General features: G+C 37.5%; 1 long non-coding RNA gene across 1 annotated transcript; it reads right to left on the reverse strand.

Annotated features, from left to right (window-relative positions):
* Window positions 1-4,024: 4,024 nt before the first annotated feature.
* On the reverse strand, window positions 4,025-6,053 carry LOC145436178 (uncharacterized). Its single transcript, XR_013914205.1, has 3 exons — window positions 4,670-6,053; window positions 4,286-4,608; window positions 4,025-4,147 (listed from the first exon to the last, which is right to left on the reverse strand). It is a non-coding gene; the product is annotated as an uncharacterized LOC145436178 (long non-coding RNA).
* Window positions 6,054-6,360: the final 307 nt, after the last annotated feature.

A 6,360-nucleotide genomic window follows, 5' to 3' on the forward strand; every position in this document is an offset into this window, starting at 1 on the left:
CTCAGGAAGAATACACCTCGTGGGCACTCCTGCAAGTAAGAAACGCATTGATTTTATATCAAAACGAAGTACCCCGATGACTCGATGTCAGTGCTCTTCAACCTTTTTGGGGCACCATTGGCACTCATTTGTGGACTTGTATGCTTGAATGCCCTCACCCGGGATTAATTGCCTGAGGTGAATAAGTCACCTTTCCACGAAAACCGTTGTTATTCTGCGCTAGGGCACTTCAAGTAATATTGCAATTGATTTAGTGCAAAAATGCAACATTGAGTTCTCCGTATAATTGCTAGCTACCCGATTGGGCCATGATGCATGACGAACAAGTCACAACTTGATACTCAAAACAAGACTTTGGCGAGTTGAAATTTGCCAAATTTGTGTTAATTTTATTGCGTTCATTCAATTATCCTTGGTATTACCATATCAAATGTTACGGAAATGTGCACACTTTTACCAGTTAATGATGTTCCTCGAAATCGTATTGGTATAGGGAGTTTTAAATGAATCTTTGGGTTATTCGCGCGATAGCAATATCATAGTACAGCGGTTCTCGACCTTTTTGACCTTGCGGTACCCCATAACAGGGTTGTAATGACTCGAATCATGACTCGACTCGAGTCCGACTGAAGTGACGATTTTCCGACGACTCGACTTGACTTGAGTCATTTTCTAAAATTACGGAAATGACTCAACTCGACTCTAATCGATCTGCGTATTTACTCGACTTGGACTTGAGTCATTGCGCATGACTCGAACACAGTCATATGACTCGAGACTCAGACAGCCAAGAAAGATATTTCATTGTAATTTCGATGAACAGTAAAGCAACCACACCATTGGGATTTCTTCTATTGGTACTGGTTCTTGAAAATGCGACCAGAAACTGCTAAAGTGGGGGAAATTAGTATATTATAAATGAAAACCATTCTATATCACCAAATATAGTTAGACTCGAGTAGTGTTATTATGTCCGTTTCGTGCAGGCCAATCATAGAGCGCCACGTCATCCTGATTGCCACGCCTACAGGACGCCCATTGCCACGTCACCCTAAATGCCACGCCTATATGACGCCCAATGCCACGCCTAGACATTCCAATGTTTTGTGAATTTCAATACCGATTTTCCATGTGTATTTAGCAATATGTATTGAATAACTTGCTTCTGAGAAATGAATAACATTCATTATTCGTGAGATGATTAAATTCCGAGACTTTATAATAACTTGCTTCCGAAAAATAAAATAAATATAATTCAGATTATACATAAGTTTCGAAAACTATGATGTCTATGCAAGGCTATATTCGCCAGATAATATTATCATGTGTATTTGGACTTTGTATTTTCAAGGATAATATGAGCAACGCTGAAGTAGGTGTGGTTTAATGATGATATATCAAAATTCTACACATCATCACTAAATAATTAATATAAAATGCGATTTTGAGCGCTGCGAGTTGATAACATTAATCCCTACGCTTCTGATGCATGATTTTTTATGATAAGGACCTTGGTAACACTCAGAGTCTGCAACGATTGTTTTGATATACATTATAGCAATACCCCACATAACTATAGGCGGTTATATTACTGTATTGGTCAGAGATAACTCATCCGTCCATATCTTTAAACTTGATTTTATGTATACTAGTTACGGTCTCTGCTGGCTCCACATTTTACGACTTATTTCCATTAGACACGGGCAAGCGATTCTCAAGTTCAGAGTTACTGAAACAAATCACTCGCATGTGCGCGTTTCGAAGTCGTAACAGCTTCAGTAGCATATACGCAAATCCCAAGGCGAAAATAATCGAAAGAAGTGTAGCCGCAGGCGCGAGATTCGCAGGGCTCTAATTATACAAACACTCTTTCTGCCTGTACGTGAACCCTAGCGTTATAATGACATGGTCCAATTAGCGCATTCTGACGCCATAAATTTATTCAACATCAAGAGATAGCCATCATTTAAAAATGGTAATCGAGTGTGACAATAGCACTCGTCAAGATTATACAAACATAACCTTGAACTAATCTTTACTTCACAAAATATAAAGTTATAAAAGTAAGCAGATTTGTATGAAAACCCTCTACATAGAAGTAAAAGTAGTCTAGAAACATAACTACTTACTGAAAAATCGTTACGTAGAAGTGGGGTTAGTCTACGAACTTAACCACTTACTTACTTTGAAATCTCTACATGTACTTGTATTGGAGCAGTATTGGGACCGATGCATTAATGATTTTATTACTTTGTATTTTAAATTACCCACCCCTATGAATCGAAATGTTCTTAAGTAACTCATGTTTTCAATATCACCTAAACGCAAAGTTTCAAAATTTCAATGTTGATCAAATACTACAAACTTTGCTTGCTTTCAGAGTTAGTAACAAAGCGCATAAGAGAATTCACCCAAAAAAGTCGGTACTCCGAAAATTTTGTAAAATAAAGCTTTTTGGTGATGGACGTAAGTTCCAATGAACCAGTGTTCACGTAGGTTCGAATCCCACACCCAGTACGTTTTACGAGAATTAACATTTTTAGATTCAAATATAGCGCATTGAGTAGTTTTTCAGCGCATTAGAGACGTTTACAATAAGGAATTCGTAAGCTTTACTTGAGTTTTTTAAATTAAGGTAGAAGTAGCCATTTCCGAGTAAGTAAAACGTTAGTATTTTAGGTCAATTTCTGCTTAATACTATAATTATCATGGTGTTGAAGCAGTCCAATACCATAAACACTTGAAAGAATTTGTTGCATGCTGCTAAAAAACTAATTGAGTACTCTGAAGAAGTACAAGTAGCACAGTTTGTGGTGTTTGTATGACATCAAAATTTACGTACTTTGCGCTTCCCTTATGTTAATAGTTTTCCTCGTCTATCTACTTTACAAGATTCAGTGTAGAAATTCAGTAGAAATGTAAACACGCTTGAATATGACTAAAACTCACATAAGCATTACACCATGATTGATTATGTCAATTAGCAAGCATAACAGATGATCACCTAATGAGTGCAAGCGCGAGTTCGCAAGTGTAAAATAAGTCAGATCGTTCGAAATTATAGTCCCGAGTTGCGTAAAGCTAATGTTTTTCCAGTAGCTGAGATCAAGGTTTGCAATTTCGCCTATGGGAATGAGGTATTAGAAAATACCAATTCGAGAGGTTCTCTAGTAGATAGTGCCTAGTTTTCTCTATCGCCAATACCTGACGCTGTCGGATAAGTTTATGAAACTGACACCTCTCATCTAGAGCAATGACAAAAGTACATTCCAACATTTTATTATCACTAAATTTCTACTAAAGTACAGGAAGTGCAGATCTCCTACAAGTGAAAAAGTACGTAATAAAGGTATAGTTTGTCAGATAACTGAAAATAATAAATAAAATTAAAAAATTAAAAAGCGCGAAATATTACATTTTATCCTGGAACGCAACAAGAAAAATCTTATCACTTTTGTAAAGTAGAAAGAAAACTACACCATTCCGATGTACTGAAGACTTTTACACTCCGGATTTTGTATAGTATATACTAATTTTACATTGCGGGGTATTCAGTAAACTTTAATCCAGTGATCCTCCTATTTTCAATCACGCTCCTCTTATTAGTCTAGGCTTCGAACCCCACATCCAGTACGTTTTATGGGGATTAATATTTTTAGACTCAAATACTTTTCCAATGTAGTAAAGTCTTACAGTACGGATTTTGTAGAGTAGATAGAAAACTACTTTTAAGTCGATAGCGAAGTACTTGTTCATTTTGGAGTACTCAAGAATTGGTTTTATCTTGGTAGCAATATACTCAATCAAGTGATTATCTATTTACAGCGCATCTACTTCTAATTCAGAGTTTTCGGTTTTCAGACAAACTATTCCTTCAATACTGATTAATTTACTCGCTCGGAAATCATCACTTCTTCACTTTACTAAAAATTTACTGATACTAAAATGTTAAAATGTACTTTTTTCAATGCCCTCGATGAGCAGCGTCAGTTTCAACTATATCCTATCATGAGTTTTCGAGAATCTTTCACCGACATTATACTCCAAATGCTGCGCACAAATTCCACATAACGTGCAGTTTCACTGAATTCCGGATGCTTCTTACTATAGGTCGTCAAGCCTACAATGGTGGAATCACTGAAAACACCTGCAAAAGAGTCAATAAATAAATACGTCAGCTTAAACCAACATTTAGCAAGTCTACTGAGATAACGCTACACACAGTAGCCAAGCCACACAGAAAGCAATAAACTACTTTTCATCAATATAGCAATCATATACTTACTTAAAGCATGCTTAGGTGACGTGCGAGCGATGTTACTTGGATTCAAAGAAACTTGTTTCAATTCATGAGCGATCTTCAAGGTCCTTTCCTCTTCAAGGGCGTGCAGTTTCTTAATGTGCTGGAAGTCCGCAGTGCAGGACATGCCAAGTATGGATTCATGTCCTACAAATAGAGGGCACATAACTCCTTTGTTGACAAAATTATTGAATATATTCTTGAAATTGTGAGTAAAATCGAACATCAAGAAGAGGCGTTCACCAGTTCGGTAAGGATGCTCGATACTGTATTCCATTTTACCACCACACAATTCGGTGAAAAGTTTCCTAAAAATGAAGAAATTGGTATAATCTGACCCTGAAGAAAAGCATAAGCATTCCCTTTTACCTATTGCAAACACGATTGTCCGTTGAAACTGCTACCACAAAGAGATCTTCATTTATTGCCTACATCACTTTATGGAACCATTTCTTGAGCATTGGTGTGTCAATTCTATCAACAGGAAGCAGGCATACAACATCCTTGTATTTCGCAAACATGGATTGAACCGTGAATGCAAGCACAGTTTTCGTAGGAGTGCCATCCTGCGGTAATCCTTCAAACTTTCCATTCGTATACTCCACTCTTTGTGCAGTATAAACTTCATCCACCATCAGTGTGACAATTCGTTCGCGTGCTTTCAGGTTAGCTGTTCTCTGCTCTAGTTAATCCATGTTCAATACTCCAGTTTCAACAGCAATTCCCTGCGTGAGTTTAGACATGTGACAAATTGATGGAAGAATAAATAGTTGAAGCATTTTTCTGTATAGTGTTCGACTCGTTAACTTCCACAAAAAAGCGGTCATTAACATATTTGTTGAAAACCGGCGACCATTCTTTGAAGTCTGCATTAAACTCAGTTGTTCAATAATGAACTTAATAAGATCAATTCTTGATTCTTCCTTCTCGGTTGCATTTTGTGGAGCGATGTAGTTTTCGAGGAAAGATTTTGTTATTTGCAAGTGCAAGTTGTGATCTCCCTCAATTCGCTTCTCGCTAATACATCTGCATAGCGCAAGAATATTCGTCAGCTGACTGTGAGTTTCCAAATGTCCAGTGCTCAGAATATGTTTATACACGTCATGTGACAAAAGGCAAGAACAGACGAACGGCTTCACCTCCAGATTCTGTGTTACAATAACAGATGCTAAGAGCTTAGGGGCTTCTTTTTGTGCTTCAGAATGATACTTTATGTAGTGGAGCGCAACATCTTCATCAGTTGTGACACAAATATAGCCACATAGGGCTGTTACATCTTGCAGTTTTCTTTTCAACATCATGAAGTTTTCAATGATATCTTTCTTCAGAAAGTCGAAGTTGCGGCGTTCAATAGCTAAATTTCTCCGGACAAGACGAGCTGATGAACCAGTGTTCTTGCTGCGAGGAGATGGGGAAGTTCTACTCAAATAACTTGACAATTTTGGAAATATATCAGGAATAGCATTAGGTTTCAGACAAAATCTTAATAAATCTGCTGATTTACGCTTGCGAGTACGGCGCTCTGTCTTGTCACAGGTACTTGTTACAAAATGGTCCCGACTGAAATGTTTAGAGCAAACCGTGTGGTTCACCGACAGTGTCCAGTTCTGCCTCGGTATCGCCCTGATCCATTTCTCCTTAGATTTTTCGTCCCGTGGAAACTTGAGCAGTGTAGCAGTCGCACCAGTTTCACTACTAGACCTGTACCAAGTGCTGCATTCAGGAATTCAACATGTATACCACATCCTAATTATCAGTGATAGTCATTGTCCCTGGGTTAACAAAGTCAAAATAATAATGTGAACCGATAGCAAGGTAGCTAAATGACTTAGTAGTAGTTATTCATATAAAGACACAGCTTAGTATAAATATACAAATAGGATGGATTGCCTGGGCAGGGATTTCAAGCTACTAACACAATACAAGGAAGCCTTTATATATGAGGAATTATGCTTTCAATTAAATGACTTGATAAACTACTAAACATGCTTCAAATACAACCAAGAGCCCCGCTAGTACAGGTGTTCGTGATAACTAATAATATATCAAAACAGTTGCAG

This window comes from Botryllus schlosseri, chromosome 3 (genome assembly GCF_051294905.1).
Source record: "Botryllus schlosseri isolate E-star chromosome 3, Bs_hap1, whole genome shotgun sequence".
Taxonomy (NCBI): Eukaryota; Metazoa; Chordata; class Ascidiacea; order Stolidobranchia; family Styelidae; genus Botryllus; species Botryllus schlosseri.